Genomic DNA, 26,149 nt, shown 5'->3' on the forward strand with positions numbered 1-26,149 from the left:
AGAAATATCCAACCCCATCCCCTCAGCAGCCACTATACTGTATACTGTACACTGTATATATATCTCTATGTCCTAGTTTAGCTACTTAAACTGCATGTCGGGTAGGTCATCTTTGATCATTATTCTGTGCTATCCTCCCTGTTCATTTTAATGCCCCTCTATTCTGAGCCACTGGACAAGTCTTTGTGCTTTGCAAATTATGATACCTTAACAAAAATATGTACTACTACTGTGTTTCCCCAAAAGTAAGACAGTGTCATATTAATTTTTGCTCCAAAAATGTGCTGTGGCTTATTTTCAGGGGATGTCTTATATTCCACACTTCACTCGCAGTCACATTGGCCAGTCAGTGGGGAAGCTTTGGCATGAGACCAACCAGGCATGGGTGCTGGCACCAGACTGGCCAATCGCAGCCACCTGCTGCTCCTTTTGCTAACTGATGCCAATGGTCTGACAGGCGAGATTAATGTAAGGGTCCTTACATTCTTATATTATTATCACAGTAAACCTTTGACCTTTACTGTCCCTGACGTGTGGGGCCCCTTACAAGGTTGTGGACAGTGGTGTAGCTAAGGAGTTATGGGCCCCTATGCAAGTTTTACATTGGGTCCCCCATGCACTCTATACATAACAATTGATACAGCACACCAAAACCTGCCAATGGCAACTACAGTGTCAGAGGTGCAAGAAGGGGATGGGGAGCAGTGTGTTAATGATTACCACTATTCAAAGTATCTATAGAAGCGATTATGATGAGCACAGGACCAATAGAGAGCTAATACAGCAGTTGAGGGAGGGCCCCGATGCGGCCCTCCCTCTGCACCCCCTATTGCTACATCTCTGCGTGTGGACCTGGGCAATTGCCAAGTTTGACCCTATGAAAACACTGTCCCTGGTTAAACGTCCTTCTATAACAAATCTCAGTGTGTTGTATTATGTGTGGAGAAAAATAACTAGGTTCATTTAGCAGCAAGCTCAGTAGAAGGAGCTACTGGTGATTCCCCAGATATCACCCTACTGCTCAGTCTACAAAGGGTATGGGCATTATGCTGTTTGGGAAGATCACAGCCTCTGGAAGCCTGAGCTGGAAGTGGCTCCTGATAATGCACTTTAAAAGTTAGGTATTTATTTTAAGGTTAGGTTCACAGTGGGACGTTATGCTTGCGCGTTATAAAGTTTTATAACGCTGCTTACCACACTGCAATGATAAGTCTATTCGATGTTCACAGTGTGATCTTTGCGTTGCGGTGTTAGTTACTGCTAAACACATACGTTAACAGGTACAGGAAAGCATATTTTCATTGTGTGTATGCTTCACTGGTACAGTGCTGTATGCGACGTAACGGGGCGGTAATTTGACTTTTTTGCTGCTTGTGTTCCTGTCGAATAGGGAACACAATGCAACATCCCACTGTAAACCAAACATTAACCATTTAAGCCTCCTGACCGTAGCAACTACACCCAGGAGGCCATGTGCACTCCCGCGGCCGATCGCGCGCGTGCAGTCCGCGGATCATTAGCCCAGGAATCAATCAATAGGGCCATGGTGCCCGATGATTGAGTCCTCTCCCCCGCAGAAAAAGCGACGGCTTCTCTCGGAAGCCTCGCTTTTTCTGTCTCTTGCGTCCCCTACGTCCCTCTAAGCGTACATTGTTACACTTAGAGTGACGTCATGTAAACAAACTCATGGCTGCCATCTTGTGGGCAAAAAGTAAAACTACATCTAAATGCAAAAAAAAATCAACACATATTTACATAAAAAATTACTATTTACATCCCACCCTCCCAAAAATACCCAACTAAAATGTTTAATAATAAAAAAAAAAAAAATTACAATAAAAAAACAACAACAAGTAAATATTTACCTAAGGGTCTAAACTTTTTGAATATCAATTTAAAGATGAAATATTTCTATTTTTTTTTATTATAAGCTTGTAAATAGTGATGGATGTAAAACGGAAAAAATGCACCTTTATTTCCAAATAAAATATTGTCGCCATACATTGTGATAGGGACATAATTTAAATGGTGTAATAACCGGGACAAATGGGCAAATACAATACGTGAGTTTTAATTATGGAGGTATGTATTATTTTATAACTATAATGGCTGAAAACTGAGAAATAATGATTTTTTTCAGTTTTTTTCTTATTCTTCCTGTTAAAATGCATTTACAGTAAAGTGGCTCTCAGCATAATGTACCACCCAAAGAAAGCCTAATTGGTGGCGGAAAAAACAAGATATAGATCAGTTCATTGTGATAATTAGTGATAAAGTTATAGGCTAATGAATGGGAGGTGAACATTGTTCGGATGCATAAAGTGAAAACGACTGAGGGCTGAAGTGGTCAGCATATCAAGGAATTTATACACATAAAAAGATTTGTACAAAAGGCCTGCACAGAAATCAGATTTTAAAATAATGCTCACTAAATAGTTCAGAAACTCGGAACAAAATGATGTATTTGATTTGTTCTTCTACTTGAGTACTGCCCTGTGCAAAAATGGGAATGAGTGGTGCATATTTATCCTTAGGTTGTACTTTCCCCACACACAATAAAGGAAGAGGAACCTTCCAGCATTTTTAAAAGCAAGATTTTACAGAATCGTCTCCTCTCCCTGCATGGGGCCAGCCTTAAAAGAACACCGGAGAGGCAGCCATCAAAAGGCAGCAAAATGTGCTTGGACTTTGAGAGTGACGGGGGATTTGTGATCTGCCATTGCCCTGGGAAGGCCCCCTCTGTTCTCCAGGATGCTGAATCACACAGAGCAGGGCAGATGCCGGCTTTCCTGTCCTGCAGCAGCTAAAAGCTTCTCACCAAGCCCCAAGCAATATCTATCTCACTGTATTTGTTGATGACTGAAAAAGGGAAAAAAATGTCAGGCTGTCCATAGTTGCTATTTGTTTGATCAAAGGCATATGAGACTTGTTTGTTCCTGTCTGTCTGACTTGCAGAAGGTCTGAGGATTGACCCCCCTCCCCCCAATTTCCACTCCTTGCAGCGCCATCGTCAGTGCTTGAGTAATGATTGCCGAGTGAAACTTGTAGAATTTGCAATCCCCTGGTGTGATTGTTCCTACCCTGCTGCGTTACACTAGAAAAATAGCTGTGTTTCCAAGCAGAACTTTGTAAGCCATTAATTGAAGAGGACAACTGAGGTCCGCTTCTGCCGTATGATGTACTTTCTACAAATGTATTATTAGAAAATACATTGGTTTATAAGGTTCCGTTTTGTGCAGCACAGGGCTAGGAAAGGACAGAAAGACTATTACAACAATATTATGACATGTGCAACATAACACACCAGGGGGTCCTCCACCACTAACAGAAAGAATGTTGGATACAACATACACTTTCCACAGGAAATCACCTCTTTCTGCAAAGTACATTTGCTGTCAAAGAATTAGCCAACATCTGCAATTATTCTTTCCATGATCGCTGTATTTATAAAGTAGTGGATATAAATGTACAGTTATCAAAGGTGGTAAAATCCCTATTGCTTGTACCTGACTAACATTAAACCCCTTTAATTTAAAATGAGAATGTTAGACTCCAGGAAAGTTTCATGCATATTGCTACAACTCATACAATTAACTATGAGTTTATCCTCAGTTCAGGTTTGCTTTAAAGGATTAACTAGAGCCAAATACACCTAGAGAAATGGGGGGAGCAGGTATATACTGTCACCTGTCCTGATGCCTACCGCTCCCCCCATTCTCTTCTCTGCCCCCCCCCCCCCCCGGTATCCCCCGGGATTCTGTTCCGGGTCGCTGGAGTCTGGATTTACTGTGCAGGCACTGGCCGGGCTGCATGCATCCTAAAGCACCCGCCCATGGCTGGGAGCACACTGCGCATGCATATGATGTCATTATGTCATGTGCATGACATCATACGCATACATAGTGTGCTCCTGGCCATGGGAATGTGCTGTACAGTGCACGCAGAGGATCCCAGGGGGCTTTTAGGTTTTTTTGATTCTGGTATCCTTTAAAGGGACTTTGAGTAGTGCACTTAGCCAGGGCTTCCTTCAGTCGTCGTCGTCCCCCCTCTTCCTCCGGCCGAAGGTCCCCTGGCAACCTCCTTGTCCCTTTCCTGGTCCTGCTGGTAGCACCAGTAATGTGCGCCCCCAGTGCGGACGCGTGATTTCGGCCGAAGTCGCTGGATTGCCAGAACCACCAGCGAGACCAGGAAAGGGACAAGAACGATGCCGAGGGACCTCACAGGCTACAGGGCTTGCTGGAGGAAGCCCCAGGTAACTCCCGATTTCCTTTTTTTTTTTGCACTGCTCAGGGTCCCTTTAAAGAGAATCTGTACTCTAACATTTTTACAGCAAAAAGCATACCATTCTATTCATTATCTTCTCCTGGGCCCCTCTGTGCTGTTTCTGCCACTCTCTGCTGCAAACCTGGCTTGTAATTAACAGTTTTAGGCAGTGTTTACAGACAAACTAACCAGCTTCTGATAGGCTCACATAAGCAGAGTGTGTGAGTCATACAGAGCCTGCAGGGGGCCTGGAGGGTGTGTGTATAGCTTCTACCAATCACAAGCAGCCCTGCATATTCCACACATTCCAGCTTTAGCCCGACTGTGCCGACAGAAGGAAACAGATTAGATCATATAACAGAGATAACACAGCCACTGTGCAAGTAGGAAAAGCTGCAGTAAGCCACAGCACATTAGAACAGGCAAAGGAACTTATAGGATAGAAGAACTAAGGCTGAAAAGTTTGTTACAGAGTCTCTTTAAGCTTTCCCAGTACCCTAGTGTTGTCTGTTGGCTACTTAAAAAGGCATCGTCATGACATATAGCAGAATGTACTATGTTATTCAGGATACTTAATTTTACATTAATTATCCTGGTTTCTGCATCAGAAACGTTTCCCTTTATCTATTTATTACCCTCCCACTGATGTTCAGTCTAGGCTATGATGTCCATGTAGCCCTTTCCTCCTAGTGAACTCTGGGAGACCAAGTGGTGTTCCTGCACACATTGGAACACACAACATTTTGCAGTGATGAACCTTGCCGGCAGTAAATATATAGCCACCTGTGATAAATGAAATCATGGTGAAAATTTTACAATAGGCAAACACTAACTAAAGTATGGATTAATACTGTACAAAATATGCAATTTTAAGGAAAGTTTAGATAGGGTGACTTACATGATGTATGCACATACCATGGTAAGGAAGTACATGTGTATGCTATTAATAATTGAGGGGTCTATGGAACCAGAATTAAAATCATAAGCCAGACCATAGGCCTGATTTACTAAAAATGAGACAATCCAGATCCCAGACATACAGACCAAACACTCGTACATGCTTGACCTCATTGAAATTAAGGAAATTACTATGTAATTAACAACCATTCTTATGTCAATGAATATATGGGGATGCTCTGTGAGAAAGGAGCTTATTTGAACCACTTTACCTATTTATCTGGGTGGCAGTTATTATCTAGAGGGCACCTTTATATTAAGGGGGCTTCCAGATTCTAACATAGGTCTCCCATACCATTTCAAACACACTGGAAGTATTAAATCGTCAGGCATCACAATGCATGTTTACCACTCATTTATTTGATTATTGTTGTAAGTGGCCTTCCCACTGGGAAATTCAATACTAGGTGATGAACAGGGGAAAATGCACGTACAAGAATTCCTTCCCTCTTAATTTCAGTGGAATTGGGTACAGATGCTGGTGCATCCAGGCATGGCTGCTGATGTGTACAAGACCACAATAATTCCTTTCTGCAGATTGTTGCCGCTTGCCTGGTGGGCAGGTTACACTGCATCCTGCATAACAATTGCAATGCACACTGGAATCCCTTGGCTTTATACAATCCCCTTCAATGAGTATTTAGCTCAATGACTCATTTGTATGACCTGACCGCAAGCAGAAACAGCACAACACCTGTACAATTCTGAGTGCTCGCCAGCTCCCTATTGAATTTTCTGCATCAACCTCTTTTCTTTATTTATGTAAGTTGATTCTATTTGCCGTTACTGTTACTATTGTTCTACATTAATATTATCATCAGAATTTAAAATGCGGTTTCTAGGGTTTAAAATGTGATTGTTGACTTACTCCATTATATCAGACCTTGTAATTGTTCCTTTTTTATTTTATTCTCCCCGTGTTTCAGTGATTTATGAAAATTATTTAATTATTAAATAGGTTTATTCATGTAGCAGCCTCTGTGGAGATCTACAGAGCACAGAAAATGCTATTCATTTCCATGAGAGAACCATTTTCTTGGATTAGTCACAAAACTAGACACCTGAATAGGTGGAAAATGGGAATAATGGTTTCTGCCTCAGTAACAGGTGACAAAGTCATGCAAGGCAGCTTTTCCATCCACATACTAAGAAGCACATAGAGGCTACAGAGATTTAAAGAGGGGAAACATCAGATTAATCCCAGGTATGTCAATGTAATTAATGCGACTGCTACAATACATGAACTACAGCGAGATGATTTGAAAAGAGTTGTTTTCTACTTGGAGAAATGGGATACTCTTTAAAGTAGGGCTGATAATGCTAAGGATTTAATCTGTGCGAGCCTGCTAAGTACAAGTAGAAAGCGTTGTAGAGCTCACACGGCATCCATAAGAGTAGCGGGTTACGCGTACGTTAAAAAGGGGCGCTGGGAAAAAAGGGCGCGGGGTTTTAAACGATAAGCATGGATAACGTTAAAAAATGTATTGTACTGTATTTCGTTTAAAATTAATGTTTTATGAAGTTATAAATCATTAAATAATGTGCATTAAATCGGCAATTGTAAAAACGTTAATCTTTCGTTGAAATAGTGAAACGTATAATAACGTTTAAAAAAAAATTACTAAGTAACCCTCCCTGTACCTACCCCTAACCCCTAGACCCCCCTGTTGATGCCTAAACCTAAGACCCCCCCTGTTGGTGCCTAAGTAACCCTCCCTGTACCTACCCCTAACCCCTAGACCCCCCTGTTAGTGCCTAAACCTAAGACCCCCCTGTTGGTGCCTAAACCTAAGACCCCCTGTTGGTGCCTAAACCTAAGACCCCCCTGTTGGTGCCTAAACCTAAGACCCCCCTGTGATAAGCATTAATAAAGTTTCAAAAACATATTGTGCGTTTTTTTCGTTTAAAAATAATGTAAAAAAAAAAAATTGTACTGTTTTTCGTTTAAAAATAATGTTTGAAAAAAATATTGTACTGTTTTTCGTTTAAAAATAATATTAAAAAATGTATAAATCATTAAATAATGTGTAATCATGAGAAGCAGTAATAAAACATTAAGTCTCCGGGCGCCGCTTTTAAAACGTTATTTTTCTCCGGCGCCCTTTTTTCCTATCGGGCGCCCATTAAACGATATTTATTATGGGAGTGAATGGCGGCGCCCAATTTGTCCACTAGCCTCAGGCGCCCTTTTTTACTGTTACCGCGGGTTACAGGTGAAATGTGAATCAGAGACCCAGACAAATCTCACCTCTTGGAAACTTTATTAAAATGAACTTTATAAATAATTCTCTCATCTAAGATTTTATTATTGCCAACTTAGTGATTCTTTCCACGTACAGACTCCGCTGTCTGGCTGTTTGATGTTAAAACAAAGTCTTGTCTATTGCAAGTGTTGTTTTTTTTTTTGGTTTTGGTTTTTTTGTGTGTTCTTTATAGCTACCTCAATAAACCTAAATATTGAACCTGCTCTGTGAACAGTTACTCATTTTCATTCACCTTCACACCTGCTGCGGCCCTTACAAGGCCAAGTCATGAGGTCATCCCCTCACAAGTAACAAATACTTGGGTTGTGCACTTGCAACAGAGCTAAGCCTCTGTTTTGGCATTTTAGGAGGAGGTAGAGACAAAAACTATTAAAGGATGTTTAACCATTTGAGTATCTGACTGGTATAAGAAGCTAGTGAGTAATTCAGACAAACTGAATAATTTTCACAGGTAGAGAGTTGTGAGTGGTTTTTCAAAACTGATAGAATAGGGAAATGTATAAATACATTTCACAATAATGTTCTTTATCAGCCCCTGCAGGGCGTTTGTAATTGTCCTTAATACATTTGTACTGTTGTAGAGATTCAGGACCAGCATAGCCTAGCAGCCAGAGGGAAAAGTGTAATTAAAGCGGATCTGAGATGAAAAACTAACTATAACAAGTAACTTGTCTATATATCTTATCTAAAGTTTAGATAGTTTACACAGCAAATCTAGCTGAAAACAGCTTCAACAGTTTATGATTATTTATTCCTGTGATACAATGACAGCAGTCACATTACACACAGGCAAGCATCTCCAGCCCTCAGCCTGTGACAAATTCAGTCCCCTCTCCTTAGCCCTTCTCCCCTCTGCCTCTGAAATCTCTGGCTAGTAACCTCCTCCTCCTGCCCAGACTGAGCTCTAATAAGACCTTGCTACAGTGCCAAGGCGTATTAAAACAAAAGAAAAAAAGTATTTGGCTTGAGAAATGCCCTATAAACTATATGTAAGGAACACAATGCAATGAGTAAAAGTTTATCTCGGATCCACTTTAACATACTCGGCTCCCTTCAATTATTAGAGCCCAGATTCTGGACGAGGTTTCCACAGAATCTGTCAGAGTTTCCATGTCATGTTGGCACTTATGTGTGCAGGGGCGCCTTAACCTACTGACCACCCAGGCAGCGGCTTGGAGCGGCTTTGATGGGGAAGGCGCAATAAATTACTGTCAGTCCAAGGGGAAATAAAAATTCCTGTCCTGAAAGACCGTTGTAAGGGACTGGAGAGAAATAGATTTCCTTCTGTTTTAAGAAGGCAAATTACACCAAGCTTTGCTTTTTTAGTAAGAGGGCATTTTGGTAACTTTTATCTCCCTATACATTCCTAGTAGCTTGGGTCACCCTGCGCTGCTTGGATACTCTGCTCTTTTCACAAATAGCATTCTGCTAAGTCAGGGATAAAGAATCATTCAGAGTTCAGATTTATAGATACTCCCTAAGAACTAGAAGAAGGTGTCTGGTTTATAACTGTTCTCTGCCCCCACCTTTCTGAGCCTGAGTGACTGACTGCCGTTTAAGGGTATGTAGAGAAAGTTTTCTACTCTCTGTTTTAAGAAGGCAATTACACCTAGCTTTGCTTTTTTAGTAGGAGGGCTTTTTGGTTCCTTTTATCCCCATATACATTCCTAGTAGTTTGGGTCACCCTGAGCTGCTTGGTTACTCTGTTCTACTCTCACAAGTGTTTTTAGGAATGCATCTAATAAGGATTCATAGAAAGATTGGAGACAGTCCCTCACTATTCAGTGTACAGAGGTGACAGCGCCCTACCCCCAAATGTTACTGAGTCTGCAGTGCAGAGCGAGCAAGACAAACAAACAAACAGTAAACTCTGCAGACAGCCTGTGTGCTCTGCTAGAATGTCCTGCATGTCTAGATGTCAGGACGCTCTCCAGCCATGACTAGCTATGGAGCAGTAGGATCATCTGATGCTCTCTCCCTCTGACTGGGACACACAGCCTGCACTTCTCCCTGAGTTCCCAAGGACAGTGTTTGAAGTGTGTAATGGACACAGTGGGGGTTGCCGGTTTTGTCTTTCATTGTGAAAGAGTGAATAGGAGGGCAGCATCTAAAGCTCAAACAATGATAATGGACATGTAAGCAATGTGTGTAATTACATCCATCACTACTTATAGCTGAAGATGGCATAATAATGTATTTCCATTAATGCTGTCTGTTTGCCCTCTCTCTAATGCTATGTACTCACCTCACGATTTTTCCAACGATTTTCCCGATGTCCATTCATTTTTTTTTTTTTGAGCGACAAGTAGTCATTTACACGATGTCGTGACATCCCTTAGCGTTGTGTGGTGAAAAGTGACCGTCACTGAGGACCGGATCTTTAAGATCCTTGACGACACCCCGTAAAGTACTGCGGTCGCTTGACTTCTCGTTCGCGCCCGTCCTGTAATGTCACGTGACATCTCGCATACCCGCTAGCAGGAAGATGAATCGCTGGACGCTTGTCATGAGGGGACACCTCGCTGGATCCATCTTCCTGTGTTGTTGCAGTCACTGTGGTGAGTGTGGAGCTTAACTTTGCTCGCCCTCACCCTCTGCTCATGCTCCCTCTCCCACTGTCTCTCTGACCAAACAACTGCTACTTGGGGAACAATGTGCACAACTATGTACACTAGTCTGAGCACTCTTCAGAGGAGCCAGTAGCATTTGGAACTATTATTGTGTATTTATGTAGCACGGACATCTTCAGCACTTTACAGAGTACATAGTCATGTCACTGACTGCTCACTGGAGCTTACAATTTAATCCCTACTATAGTCAAACTGTAATGTCCTACCATATTATTATTATGTATTCATATAGCACTGACATTGTGCAGCACTTTACAGAGTACATAGTCATGTCACTGACTGTCCTCAGAGTAGCTCACAATCTAATCCAACCATAGTCATAGTCTAATGTCCTACCATATTATTATTATGTATTTATATAGCATTGACATCTCCTGCAGCACATTACAGAGTACATAGTCATGTCACTGACTGTCCTCAGAGTAGCTCACAATCTAATCCTACCATAGTCATAGTCTAATGTCCTACCATATTATTATTATGTATTTATATAGCATTGACATCTTCTGCAGCACATTACAGAGTACATAGTCATGTCACTGACTGTCCTCAGAGTAGCTCACAATCTAACCCTACCGTAGTTATAGAATAATGTCCTACCATATTATTATTATGTATTTATATAGCACTGACATCTCCTGCAGCACTTTACAGAGTCATGTCACTGACTGTCCTCAGAGGAGCTCACAATCTAATTCCTACCACAGTTATAGTCTAATATTTTCAATATAGGATTGTTTTGGGGTAAACCAGTTGACTTATTAGTATGTTTTTTAGGATGCAGGAAATGTCTGAAGTGTCTGAAGACAGAAACTCCATGCAGATTTTGCCCTGGCCAATGTTCAAGCCTAGGACTCAGCACTAAAATGCAGTAGTGCTACCCACTGAGCCTCTATTCTACTCATAGATATCTGCTCATCCATGTCATCAATTCCGACCCTCTACTACCCTTCCTCCCTCCATTCTACTTCTCTTCTCTTGTATCACTTACACTACAAACACACTGTGCTTATCTCCAGAATGGATTATGAATCAAACCATTAGGCCCAGTGCACACCAAAACCGCTAGCAGATCCTCAAAACGCTAGCGGTTTTTGGAGCAGATTTCAGAGCGATTCTAGGCATGTTTAGAGACATTTTCTAAACATGCTGAGCGTTTATGTGAAGCAGATTACAAATCTTGTTACAGTAAAAGCTGTTACTGAACAGCTTCTGTAGCAAAAACGCCTGGAAAACTGCTCTGATCTAGCGTTTTTTTCAGAGCGGTTACCATTTTTCCTATACTTTACATTGAGGCAGAATCGCTTCTGCAAACAGCAAATGTGCAGCAGGAGGCACGTTTGCGGTTTGCTAAAAACCTCAAACCGCTGGTGTGCATCATCCCATTGAAATACATTAGCCAAGCGTTTTCACAGACAGATGTGGTTGGCGGATCGCTGCTAAAACCGCTCGGTGTACACTGTGCCTTAAAGGGATACTGTAGGGGGGTCGGGGGAAAATGAGCTGAACTTACCCGGGGCTTCTAATGGTCCCCCGCAGACATCCTGTGTTGGCGCAGCCACTCACCGATGCTCCGGCCCCGCCTCCAGTTCACTTCTGGAATTTCTGACTTTAAAGTCAGAAAACCACTGCGCCTGCGTTGCCGTGTCCTCGCTCCCGCCGATGTCACCAGGAGTGTATAGCAGAAGCCCAGTATGGTCTGTGTCTGCGCAGTATGCCTCTGGTGCCATCAGCGGGATCGAGGACACGGCAACGCAGGCGGAGTGGTTTTCTGACTTTAAAGTCAGAAATTCCAGAAGTGAACCGGAGGCGGGGCCGGAGCATCGGGGAGTGGCTGCGCCAACACAGGATGTCTGCGGGGGACCATTAGAAGCCCCGGGTAAGTTCAGCTCATTTTCCCCCAAACCCCCCTACAGTATCCCTTTAAACCACCTTACCATATCAGCCCTTCAATGTCATGATATACCCACTCCAGTCCTACCCCAACAGGTGGTAACATATCTGCATATCTCATAATGTTTGTGAAAAATTATTCTGAAAGGAAGAATGTCTTGCTTGATAATCCAATCTTGCAATGTGACTGACATTGGAACTTGTAGTGTGGGTGTTGTATTTATTTGAGGTGCATACTGGCAGCATGTGCTGTATGGCATACAATGCTGATCATCCACAAGGTAAACTTAGGCAGCTGCCTAGGGTCTAGAGAGAGTTTAGGGGCCTGGTGGTTTCTAGCCCCCACCAAATCTAACTAAATGAGCCAGGTGACCATCAGTTGAGGGCAAAGTGTTATCTTGCCCAGGGCCCCGTTTCATAGTTATCCTTCTCTAATGGCTTATATCATGTGTGAAGTGTTCTATAATGTATATGATTTTTGTTTTATTTTTATGGGGGGGGGGGCGCCACAGGATTTCTTGCCTGGAGTGACAAGAAGGCTAGAGGCGCCCCTGTATGTGTGACAAAATAGTCATATTTTCCCCATTGCTGCAAGACTAGGTAGTCCCGCTTCCCCATCCCTGCAAGCAGCAGATGAATAAATGCTGTGGCCAAAACTTCGTAAGTCAGCTTTGTAGTCCTTGCCCGACCAGAGCATGATTCATTTTTGAGTAAGATTGTAGAGCCACATTTGAGGAAACTTTTTTTGTACAAGCAGGAAATTTGGGCGCCCAGCAGCTAATGGACGATTTGAGCGCTCCATAGGCGCTAATGCAAATATCGGCTATTAGGTGCCCAAAGCAGAAATTTGGGCACGCAATAATTATTGTTTTGAAAATCAGAACGTTATCGTTTTTGATTTTTTTATTGCTTTGTATTGAAATGTATTATTTTAAATATTATAATGTCCGGAAGGGAGATTTTAGGGTTAGGCGTCAAGAAGGGGAGTTTTAATGTTAGGCATCAAAAAGGGGGGGTTTTAGGGTTATGGCATCATGAAGAAGGGGGGTTTTAGGGTTAGGCGCCAAAAAGGGTGGTTTTAGGGTTAGGCATCAGGAAGGAAGGTTTTAGGGTTAGGCATTGGAGGGGGAAGAGTTCTGTGTGAGAGTAGGGTTAGACATTGGAGGGGGGAGAGTTCTGTGTGTGAGTAGTGTTAGGCATTGGAGGGGGGAGAGTTCTGTGTGAGAATAGGGTTAGGTTAAAGGGAACCTTAACTGGCGAGGAAAAATTAATTCACTTACCTGGGGGCTTTCCCAAGCCTCCTGCAGCCGTCCGGTGCCCGCGCCGGTCCTTCGGTGCCCTCCGGTCTCCCTCCGCCGCTAAGTTTCGTTTTCGGACGACTGCCAGTCGTCCTCGGGCCACTTCCGCATTCCTCGTCGTAAACTGCAGTAAAGCGCGTCCGCATGACGCGTTTGGCGTCATGCGGACGCGCTTTACTGCAGTTTACGACAAGGAATGCGGAAGAGGCCCGAGGACGACTGACGAAACTTAGCGGCGGAGGGAGACCGGAGGGCACCGAAGGACCGGCGCGGGCACCGGACGGCTGCAGGAGGCTTGGGAAAGCCCCCAGGTAAGTGAATTAATTTTTCCTCGCCAGTTAAGGTTCCCTTTAAGTTGTAGTAAAATATTGTTAATATATACCGATATTTTATTACGATAATTTACACTATTTATACATTCTGAATAGAAAACAGAGTATGTGGTCTTAAAAGTGGTTCAACACTTAAGGTAACAGACTTCCATGTGTGCTTTCTAGGGTTTGGGTACCAACCTTGTAAAAAAAAACAAACTTTGTGGTCTTAAAATGTACACTATTTACACTTTAAAAATGAAGAATATTGGTAGATATTGATAATCTTCATAACGCAAACGGGCGCTCATTTTTCCTCCCGCCCCTATTTCATGCACACTTTTTTGTTTTTACACAGGCAGCACCATATAAAGGGAGAACTTATGTTATAAGGGACGCCGACCATGAAAAATAAATGGTAGTTTCATCATTCAAGTGTCCATCAATGGTACATGGGTTGCCAGCCACAGTCCTTCTAAATGTTAATGAACCAACCCCAAGGTAAGACAACTCATAAAGTAAGATTCAGGACTACTCTCTGCTATGTATGTATAATTGTCTGTACACATTTGTATGCAAACCCATGCAAGGTAAAAGATTTTCTTCCAATGGCAGAAGATCGTTTCATATGTACTGCAAGCAAGGATAAAGTGTCAGAAATAAAATGTCTTTTGTAGATGGCCCTCTAAAGTAAATTTGCCATCAGCAAGCATCAGTGGAATGCTTATGTGGATTACGATGTTCATGACACACGTTTGTATTGCTCAGAAGGAGACAATCTCATCCTATCTCATCTGAGAAGTAGCTGTTCTGTGGTAATTATAATACAGCCCTTTTTGGGTTAGTGCACATAATTATATGGACTAGTGCTTTTCTTGTAGTCTTTGAGGTCCCATTTCTTGTCTGTGTCATCTCATCGCTGCCACCGTTCTCTCTCATTGAAAGACGCCACTTGTTTCCTCTCCCTTTAATTTATAAGGGTAATTTGCATTTACACTGCACCTTTCATTCAAACAGCAGTGCAAAACACTTTCCAATTACACTTCAGGTGTGTACAAGCGGATAACCTGGCAGCGTTCAGCGGAGGTGCTCATATGCATGACAGGCCTCCATTGGGGGGGGGGGGGGGATGAGAGTGGGGAGACCTGAATAATACAGATAGTATTATTTTGCAATTATGTTCACACAAGAGGGAAAGAAACAGATTTACCCTAGTCAAATGAGCTGTCAAGAGCAGGACCCTATTTTACATTGTATCTCACTGCATGCCCTGTCTTCTCTTCTTCAGAAGACAGTCTTCTTGTCTCAAGATTTACACTGGTGCTTCTGGGGCAATCTTAATAAAGACAAATCTGAGCAGCAAATGAGGTCTGTTTGCATAGATTATTTCAGCATTTACATTGTGATACAGCGCTGTTGTGTGAATACTATAGAATCATATGGTTAGAGCACATCAGAGTAAAGTTATGTCCCAGAGAAGCACAAATAAAAATCTGTGGCATTCCCCATGGGAGAGTCCTTTTGTAGCCTTGTGTAATCTAGCTAAACTGCAGTAGAGTGTCAGAACTGAGTTAGATAAGAATGCTTATAAGGAGCAAGACAATGGCCTCTCCCTCAAACTAGTATGTACTGCATGCATTGCCAACAACTGCCCTATGTACATTGCCAATGAAAAGTCATACTCAGTAGCAGCTTTATAGATAAACAGGTGGATTATGGAAAAACATTTAAATCTCTAAAAAAATACACAAATTGCATATTGCTCAAAGCCAAAAAAAGCAATGCATCTTCCAGCAGGTAGAGGAAAAGTGATAGAGCATTTCTGGTGTACGTAGGTTGGAATCGGACTCCGTTCCTTGCTGCATACAATCTGCTTTAATATTGCATGCAAGCTAGGATCATTAGCAATTCATTGACCACCTTTTCTCATGAGATTTCAGTTACCTAAAAGGTGAGGTGATGCTAAAAGGATCAGGTGTATGTGTGTCCTAGTATGTGTGTGTGCTGTTTTGATCATTACATTAGACTTAATGGTTTTGCTTTATGACTTTTTGGTTTTGCTTTATGACTTTTTTTTTAAACAAAACTAAACAGACTTTGTAATATACTGTACAGTGGTATTGTTGTCAAAGCAAGATTTGCAATAGTGAAATCCTAAGATATATATATATATATATATATATATATATATATATATATATATATATATATATATATATATATCTCAAAAGCATACTCATGAAAGCTTGCACCTACAGACCTGTCTGTTTAGAGTTAACTTGTGTTTGGAGACTGAGTGACGGCTTGCCCAGACAATTGACGTGGTGTATACGCTGGTTGTGTGTACACAGCATTCCACTGACTCAATCTGTGTTGTCTATTTGCCCCTGGAGCATTGAAATTTAATGTTTTAGCTACTGGAGCCAGGCCAGATCTGACAAATGTAAGAACAGAACAGAGTGATACAGATCTCTCGCTGCTAACAGGGTCATTTAGTCCAAAGCGACTGTTTGGGCTCTATCAGCAGAAACATCCACTGCTTTCACTCTCGATCAAGCCTCTAACAATAATGTTTAGCTTAAAAAGCTAAGAGGCCGTAAAACGTCTCTAAAGATAAAAGATATCAAAACTCATCCTGAACGAGAAATACATTACAGTATGAATTATTTGCAAGGGATTGCCTGTGTCCATTACACCTTCCTGATAGCACAGTTATAGCTGTGGTTTCATAGCGATGCCTAAGCCTGAGCGATGGTCATATTTAAGCAAAGTATTCACTTCAAATTCAAAATAAAGTTTTTCAAATTTTAAGAGTTTTCTGCTTTTGCTTAAAAAAAAAAATCACCATCAAACAGGTCTTATTTTTTAATCTGCAGCCAGGGTCTGAATGTAACACAACAAACAGCATTTTCAGAGGATGTTGCCAGCGACGTCTACTCTACCATTTATTTTACTGTAAAATGTAGGAGCTCTTCTTCCATGCTTGCAGGCTGTAAGTTGTTTCAGTGTTTCCAGTCCTCCTTAATACCTTGCAGGCTTTATAAAGGCTATTTTGACTCTTATAACCTTAAAGATTGTAAACTTCCACTGTTTGTATCTCTCATTTATATCCCTATAAAGAGAAAACGTGTATTCTCTGCATCAGCTTATGTACCTTAACACATTGAAAGCTTCTTGGGCTTATTGGCACTTTTTTCATCTTCTTTACAATTATTTGCTACACTCTAGCCATTCTCAGGTTCTGTAATGACTACTACAGGCCTCATATATGTTGTGTCTGAATGGATTAGTTTCTATTCCTTGACAATTCTTCCCCACCAGTTTTTCCCAGTCCTGTTACTAGGGAAAGGTGGAAAGTGTAAGCTGGACACTGATTGGCTGCTGGGAGGTCACTGGAACATGTTCTACAATACATTTCATAAATGCCCCCGCACCCCCGCATATGTTTGCACACATATGGTATGGTGCATTGTTGGGGAATATGTTGGCTTATAAATAAAAGGTGATAGCTGCATTTCTGGTTACCAACACTTTTTTTTTTTTTGGGGGGGGGGGGTATGGTCCTCCCAGGGACTTGATATGTATACCCCTCAACATTTCTAGAGGCAGCACAGATGGCAGGGCTAAGGGTAATCTTCTGGAAAAGAGTTTAATTGTCTATCCACATTCAGAATTCCAGAAAAAGCTTCAGCTCCTGTGTGTAATTAAACTATTCCATCTGTCTATCAGTAGATTCTCAGTGCTACATTGCTTTCCATTCTCACTGTTCACACAGCCGGACAGACAAAGCAAGGGGGATGACGCTAGGAAGAAGGTGTTTTGGAGATTTGCAGATCTTGATGACACTGATACTGGATTAAATACTCAGTATCCCCCTCCTAGTCCTCCTCTCTACTTTGGTACCCATGTAAAAACTGACTAAGAGGATGTTTGTCAGAAAAATATAATTATTCTGAAATAATGGACTTTTACGGATTCTTAAAAAATGAAAACTAGCAATCCATTAGACGAGAAGTAATGGTTTGCCACGTTTCTGTTCAATTCAACCGAGCTTCTGACTTTATCAATGTGATTTTAAAAAAGAGAGGAACAGGTTTTTAAGCACGACTGAACTGAGAGGGATATGAGGGCTGGCGTATTTATTTCCTTTTGAGGATTTGCATGAAAGTCCTGCAAAGCCTTTATCTCTAATACCTTTAGCCATAGACCCTGAACAAGCATGCAGATCAGGTGTTTCTGACTGAAGTCTAACTGGATTAGCTGCATGCTCATTTTAGGTATGGGATTCAGACTCTACTACAGTCAAAGAGACCAGCAGTACTGCCAAGTAACTGATATTAAAATAAAAAAAAATGGCAGCCACCATATCTCTTTCACTTTAAAAAATGGAAATCACCCTTTTTATGAACAGGCCATTGCCTCTATTTAAAAACACATTTGTAAAAACTGTGCACTCCAGTAATATGTCAGCACAGGATGTTGGAACTTGCTGCCAATGCCGTGTGTCTTGGCTCAAAAGTCTCATATTTTGTACAGACATGTGAACTGCATTGAGCGTTGCTAGAGACAATTTCTTGTGATTGTCTGCTGTCGTGATGGGTCATTTAGTCGCGTACGTTAAAAAGGGGCGATGGGAAAAAAGGGCGCCGGGTTTTTAACGATAAACATGGATTACGTTTAAAAATGTATTTCGTTTAAAAGTAATGGTTTTAAACGTTATAAATCATTAAATAATGTGTATTAAATCGGCAATTGTAAAAACGTTAATCTTTCGTTTAAATAATGAAACGCATAATAACGTTTAAAAAAAAAATTACTAAGTAACCCTCCCTGTACCTACCCCTAACCCCTAGACCCCCCTGTTGATGCCTAAACCTAAGACCCCCCCTGTTGGTGCCTAAGTAACCCTCCCTGTACCTACCCCTAGACCCCCCTGTTAGTGCCTAAACCTAAGACCCCCCTGTTGGTGCCTAAACCTAAGACCCCCCTGTTAGTGCCTAAACCTAAGACCCCCCTGTTGGTGCCTAAACCTAAGACCCCCCTGTTGGTGCCTAAACCTAAGACCCCCCTGTTGGTGCCTAAACCTAAGACCCCCCTGTTGGTGCCTAAACCTAAGACCCCCCTGTAATTGTTTTCGTTTAAAAATAATGTATAAAAAAAAAAAAAAAAGTAATGTTTTTCGTTTAAAAATAATGTTTGGGAAAAATATTGTACTGGTTTTCGTTTAAAAATAATATTTAAACATGTATAAATCATTAAATAATGTGTAATCATGAGAAACAGTAATAAAACATTAAGTCTCCGGGCGCCGCTTTTAAAACGTTAGTTTTCTCCGGCGCCCTTTTTTCCTACCGGGCGCCCATTAAACGATATTTATTATAGAAGTGAATGGCGGCGCCCGATTTGTCCACTAGCCTCAGGCGCCCGAATTTACTGTTTCCCATTTAGTCATCTGTCATGATGGATTGTTGAATGATGAATGAGTGCTATTGCTTTCTACTCTGCTTCCAGGCCGCCGCTCGGTTTTCCCCTCCTCACTCCATAAAGCAGAACAGGCTGAGCTGTATTTCTGTTCAGCCATTGTTCTTGTTCTAGGGAAGGGATCATGGAGGCAGATTGCAATGACACTATGTCCTTCTGTTTACAGAAAGGAATGTTTGCTGGAGTTCCATCTTAAAAGAGGGTTTTTTTGTTCTGTAATAACTTGAAATCCTTAATCAACCTCATAGATTTTACATGAAGCTTGAAGTAGCTTTTATTTCTCTGTTGAGAGAAGTCTGTAAATAACTGGACTCATTTATGGAGGGGGAAGTTCTGGAATCCATAGAGCCTTCCCAGTCCTCTCATGGTGTCCTCGTTCCAGCACTGTCCACAGTTTACATTTGCTGCCTCTGGGAGCCCTTGGAAGGCTTCAGAAACACTAATGGCCGTGAGTTCTTCAGAAGATGGGCGGCTCTTGCACATGTGCAGTATGGAGCTGCCTGTCTTCCAAAGCCTCCCAAGGGTCCCAGAAGGCTCTGAGGACTGGGAAGGCACTATAGGATCCAGAGCCTTCCCTCTCCACGGGTGATTTTATAACCCCTTTTCAAAGAATTGTTTCACATTCAGTATTAATACAGTGCGTGTTGATGTTATTCTTGGGTAGCAATGCAATGTGGCACTAGCAGTGTGTCTTATTACTAGAAGTAGGTTGACTTTTTCTAAATTAAAAATATCAAGTTACAATTTACATTTCTAATGCTGCTTTATAAACAGTCCCCTTTCCCCATTCTTTACCTGCAACAATATAGTCTAATTGTAGATTTGTGCAGTACAATATGACTTCAGAGATGGTCACAGTCTCGTGATCCAATTCCCATGTCCGCTGGTGTAATTTTAAAGGACAACTGAACTGAGAGGGATGTGGAGCTTGACTGTGCACGCAGCCTCCATGGGCGTATCTTAGCGCACAGCACTATGGACCTTGTAGTTTCAGCTGAAGTGCACGCCCCTTGCGGCCTCCCCATCCTCTCCCTCCAATCACTTGTGGCGAACGCGGCATCCGGAAGGGGCGGGGCTTACCCCCGCCATATGCCGGATGTGCGCGGTGCGCCCAGTAGAGTGGTACGCAGCGTGACCAAGCGTCTGTATAGACGCGAAATGGCCGTCGCCGGTCCCACTTAGTGCCCTGGCTCCCTCACCTCCACCATGCACGGTGGCGTAGCGGTTAGCTCTCTCGCCTTGCAGCGCTGGGTCCCTGGTTCAAATCCAAGCCAGGGCACTATCTGCAAAGAGTTTGTATGTTCTCTCCGTGTCTGCGTGGGTTTCCTCCGGGCACTCCGGTTTCCTCCCACATTCCAAAACATACAAATAAGTTAATTGGCTCCCCCTAAAATTGGCCCTAGACTACAGTACTTACACTACATAATATAGACATATGGTAGGGATTAGATTGTGAGCTCCTTTGAGGGACAGTTAGTAACAAGATATATATATATATACACTGTACAGCGCTGCGTAATATGTCGGCGCTATATAAATACTAAATAATAATAATAATAATAAAATAATAATACCGTCACCATTGAGGATCATATATGGTGAGATTGTTTTACTTTCATCTACACAGTATATGCTCATAATGAAATAGGGAGTGCCACTCTTTTATCCTACTCTCTCTCTGCACACAAAGGGATGTGGAAGCTGCCATATTTATTTCCGTATAAGCAATACAAGTTGCCTAGCTGCTCTGCTGATCCTCAGCTTCTAATACTTTTAGCCATAGACACTGAACAAGCATGCAGCATATCAGGTTTTTCTAACATGATTGTCAGATCTGACTGGATTATCTGCATGCTTGTTTCTAGTGTGATTCAGACACCACTGGAGCCAAATAGACCAGCAGGGTTTCCAGGAAACTGGTATTGTTTAAGAGGAAATAAATATGGCAGCCCCCATATTCTTATCTCAACAGTTGTTCTTTAGGTAAGTGCATCCTTGTGTTCTAGTATTCCACTTTAAAGCACAGGTCCGAGGAAAACAAAAAAGAAAAAAAAAAAGATCTACTTACCTGGGGCTTCCTCCAGCCCCTGGCAGCTGATCTGTCCCTCACCACAGCTCCGGTGTCCCCTCCGCTGCAGATGCCAACCTCGCCAGATCAGCATCTTTTGGGCCTGCAACTGAGCTCACATGGCCTGGAGTGCAGAACGCTCCTGGCCACATGAGCACAATCGTGAGCAGCGCACTTGCGCAGGCACAGAAGATGCCGTCCTGGCGAGGTTGGCATCCACAACAGAGGGGATCCCAGGACACCAGAGCTGCCTCGAGGGACAGTTTGGCTGAAGGAAACCTCAGGTAAGTAGATCCCCCCCCCCCCCCCCTCGCATCTGTCCTTTAAGCCTTATAAATGCTGCTTTGTAGTAGAAATGCTTATGTCATTTTCTGACTTATGTTAATTGCTTACTGTATTGCTTACAATTTACAAGATTTTTGTTCTTCTTTCTTGTCATATCCTTTCTAATCTTCCCTGTCATTTGCTTTTTGGTTTTGTTTAATGAGGTATGTGGCAACTGTAAAACGTTTTAAGCACTGAAGAAGAATGTGATCAATGAAAGTATTATGACTATGGGAAAAAGCCCAGGTAGTGATCTCTTCTGACTTTTCAGCACTAAGTTGGCGGGACAGCTCCTTATCTAATAAAGCTGATGAGGTCTGGGTAAAACCGCATGGAGTTTTCTGTTACAAGCAGAATGCAATTCCCTTCACAATATAGAGGAACATCAAACTATAACTGGCTAAGGAAATATTTACTTCCCTATATGGTAGGGTGGTAGGTGTTATGATGTAAACTGTAAAGTACACATTGTAGTAATTCAAAAGACCTACAGCTCCAATATTGTGCACCTGATGGACATTTCTGCTGCCGTGCTGCATTTTCAGATTCCTACGTTTAATGCACATACTTCAAACACCTCACAAAGTCACATGGGGATTTTTTAAGTGCACTACAATCCATAAATCAGAATGAGTTATTGGTATTACTGTATTTTTCTAGGAACCTTACTTAGAAGCAGTATTCTGGATCACTGCATCAAATGTAAATTATATCTGCACCTTAATGGCAAGTTCACATATATGCAGTCCACTAACCCGTGTTTAGTGTAATGCATACATATCTTCTACACAGGGGTCCATTGTGTAGCACTGTAAGGGTGTTCGCCTTTTTTTATGAGCCAACGATTTTCAAAATCGCCCTAAAAGTGCTTGTGCAATGATTCTCTATGAGAGTGTTTACATCTGAGTGCTTTGATTCCGATTCGCTCACCAAAGCGCTGCCTGTACCATTTTTGGGGCTATTTGCCTCAACAGAAGGTATATGTAAATTGCAAAGCGCTTGAAAAAAATGCTTTGTATAGCCTGATGTCAGAAAGTGAAAAAACAGAATCGCTCTGCAAAAGCGCTTAGAAAAGCGCTTAATCAAAAACCGCAGCGCGCAGGTAAGCAATGGTAGGCACTAAAAAAAATTGTGCAAAAAATGTGAAAGATGTGTAGATGTGAACAAAAACCTAACACAGTGCACAGATAAGCTACAAACACATGTTAAAGCAGACCTAAACTCAGAACGTCCTCTGTGCTCTAAAAAATACACAAAAGCATAATAACCTTTAAACGAAAAAACATTTCTTTGTTACAGCTGATACAAATCGTAAAAAAAAAAATCTGCACTGTTTCTACTTCCTGATTCATGGAAGCAGGCATACAGTATTGTTAACAGCCTGTGCTTTCAAGTGAGTTTATCTGCCATCTCTGCCGTGGCAGTCATGTGACACAGGGGAGAGATAAAATTACAACTCATGATTGCAAACAAATGGAGGGGAATTAAACAGGCTAAACTCTCTAAATACATACAGGGTGCATTCCCTCTATATTTTCCTTCTGTCCTGTGCCAGCGTTCAGGTCCACTTTAAAGCGCACATGGGAAAGCATGTATGCACTGTCGTTGTCACTGTGTGTGAAAGTGCCCTGTCCCTGCAGTACACTGAGTTAGGCTTCATAAAGTTTTACTTTAAAGTGAACCTAAGGGGAGAGTGATATGGGGGCTGCCATTTTAAACAATATCAGTTGCCTGCCCGCCCTGCTAATCTACTTGACCCCAGTAAGGTCTGAATCGCACACTTGAAACAAGCATGCAGCTAATCTTGTCAGATCTGACAATAATAATAATAATCTCCATAAGCTTGTTCAGGGTCTATGTCTAAAAGTATTAGAGACAGAAGATTTTTTTTAATCTTCTTTTTAAAACACCTTTTAAAGGAAACCTAAAGTAAATGAAAAAAAATCCAGTTTAACTCCCATCTCCTTATTGCCTACAAAGATATCCAACCTTCCTCTGGTCCAAAGTAATGTCAAAAATCACAGTTCTTTAGCAGTGACAATCTAATGAAAGAAGCCATCTTGCATAGTAATGTATTATCCAGTTGAAACAGAAGCTCTGCAGTTATGACGATAACATTGTGGTACTTGTCAATATGACTTGCACACAAACGCTCTTGCACTTAATGGAGTTCTTTCGCGATAAAAGTAGGCAGTTAAAAAATGTGACAGATGACAGGTTTTGGGCCAGTCCATCTTCTTAAGGGGGATTCTCAGGGCTTTCTTTGTTTTCAACAGCATTTCCTGAACAACAGTTGCAAAATTTAACTGACATAATAGTGTGCAAGTGATTAGGGAGGCCGGCTGGTATCTTGCTATTTTGGCAGTTAAACTGCTGTTCTGGAAATGCTGTTGAAAACAAAGAAAGCCCTGAGAATCCCCCTTAAAAAGATGGACTGGCCCAAAATCTGTCATCTGTCACATTTTTTTAACTGCCTACTTTTTTCCCGAAAGAACCCCTTTAAAGAGAACAATCTTTCAACAGCCTGGAGAGCACAATGTGGCTTATTGTGGCTAGGTTCAGTGACCATTTACGGTCCCAAGAGAAAATTAAACCTATTAACCCCTTCATGCACTTTTTCCATTTAAACAAGCGTTTGTTCTTAGAATAAGTCTACACTAAACTACCTATATGACTTCGAACTTTGAAAATGTAAACAAACCAACCAAGGTAAACCGAAACATATATGGAGAGAGCATAAAACTCAATGCAGACCGTGGCTATGCAGGTGATGGAACCCAAGCCGTGGTGTTGAAAGGGCAACTGCTAACTTCGTAAACCTAGTCCACACATTTGAGTCTCTTGGACATACTTGTTTCCCTAAAAAGGAAAAAGGGAAACGAAGTGCAAATACTGTGAATTAAGTGAGCCAATCCAAGCAATATCTAGTTCATGTTTGTAGCTTGTAGGTAACTTTAGCTACTATGCAGTTCAACCTAACTTAGCAATTTAAAACTAGTACCTAACAATGCATAAATTACAATTGGGAAGCATTTTGTCAGAGTGAAGCTTTTTAATGACTATGTAAATAATCCATGTATTGACTGTGGTGAGACTTGGAGGGAGCCCAAGACCTCTGAACAGTTACACTGGATTATTTATAAATCCGTGGATTCTTCTGACACACGGATTCTAACGTTTCCATGTAACACCTCTGTGCAACATCAGGTCCATTTCTCTGCAGGTCCCTTGTGGTGCTCCCAGAAATATGCAAATACATGTCTTCTGCATGATATAAAGGGCTCTGCAGTTTTCCACATCAATATTTTATATGTTTACTGTGCTGCTGTTGTATAGATCAGTTCCGCTCAACCAGGTGCTGCAGTGACCGCTTTATACAGACCCGTTTAAACAGAGAGGGAATGTGGCTGTGTGCCTTGAAATGTGAAAGTGATGAGGCGTGTGTGAATTGCTGTTCTGCAGCCTTCCCAGCAATTAGAGATAATTTCAGCACTGGCTTTAATGGACAAAGCACCTGGTCATATCTGTACCAGCGATTGCCACTCCTCCGCCCAGAATGTCACTCTGACTCTGGCAGGTGCTTATTAACCCTTTTCCGCCAGGTGCCTTTACAGGCCATATTGAGAAGCAGTGAGCAGACATAAATCTTGATGGGAGCACAACAGCCATTCTTGCACTTGTGTCTCAGCTCTGGATCGATGCCCAGTGCAGGCGGTGTAATGGCAGGGTGTTTTCAAGGGGCGCTCGCCCTGTGTAGATCTATGACTCATGCAGGCATAATGAGTCTCCAAAGCAGAATTAATGTGCTCGATATTTATCTGCTACTTTGTATCACACAAGTTAAAGAAGATTGCTGCTAAGCATTAGTTTTATGTAAGCTGCCCATATAACAAAACCACAGGTGGCTGAAGAATGAAATGGAAAGGTCATTTTATTAACATTAAAGTAAAAATCCACTCTTGCTAAACATTGGCTATTAACATGTATCAGTGCTGTACAAATATCTTTGACAATTAGTATTGTTATTAATTGTCTTTCTATTTCAATTTGCAGTGAGCTATGAATTTCCAGAAATTTCTGTAAACTCAAGTTATCTAAATTTCTAATCTTTTGTAATCTGTACTCTGTGTAAAGCCTCATCTACACGCGTAGATGAGGCTCCGATCCGGCGGCTCGATTAGCCACCGGATCGCCTCTTCCGCATCCCTGCCGCATCACCGCTCGCGATTTGATACCCGCTCGTCCCCGCTCCGCGCCGCTTATCTTCCGCTCGATTCCCTGCCACTGTCCCCTCGCGGGAAACGAGCAGGGAATCGGCGGTAGCAAGATCCGACCTGTCGGATCTTATCAATCGAGCTGCTTCAGCGGCTCGATTGAGAACACACATCGGAGCCTCATCTATGCGTGTAGATGAGGCTTTACACTAGTTTTCAGCACAGACAGCCTGGGTGCTTTCCACTAGCTGCATAGGTAATTAAATGCTCCTAAAGGGCATGAAAAAAAGTAGGGGCCTAGTTTTAGGCAGCGGTCGGCGGGGGAGAGAGGCAGCGGGACACGGGACACTGAAGGGAGTAGGAATAACCGGGAGGGAGGATGTGTTCATAAGCATACATTACCTTGTCCCGGCCGGCGATCACTCCTTCACTTCCTAATAGTTTGC

General features: G+C 42.1%; 1 protein-coding gene and 1 long non-coding RNA gene across 6 annotated transcripts in view; one reads left to right on the top strand and one right to left on the bottom strand.

Moving 5' to 3' along the window:
* Positions 1-26,149, bottom strand: part of KIRREL3 (kirre like nephrin family adhesion molecule 3) — a 1,384,273-nt gene that overhangs the window by 864,350 nt on the left and 493,774 nt on the right. The gene's annotated exons all lie outside the window — the stretch shown is intronic.
* The window catches only part of LOC137522636 (uncharacterized), a 193,213-nt gene that overhangs the window by 7,669 nt on the left and 159,395 nt on the right, over positions 1-26,149 (top strand). For both annotated transcript variants that reach the window (XR_011022369.1, XR_011022368.1), the window contains exon 2: positions 13,975-14,117. This is a non-coding gene — a long non-coding RNA (uncharacterized lncRNA). The remainder of the gene's footprint in view (positions 1-13,974; positions 14,118-26,149) is intronic.

This window comes from Hyperolius riggenbachi, chromosome 6, assembly GCF_040937935.1.
Source record: "Hyperolius riggenbachi isolate aHypRig1 chromosome 6, aHypRig1.pri, whole genome shotgun sequence".
Lineage (NCBI taxonomy): Eukaryota > Metazoa > Chordata > Amphibia > Anura > Hyperoliidae > Hyperolius > Hyperolius riggenbachi.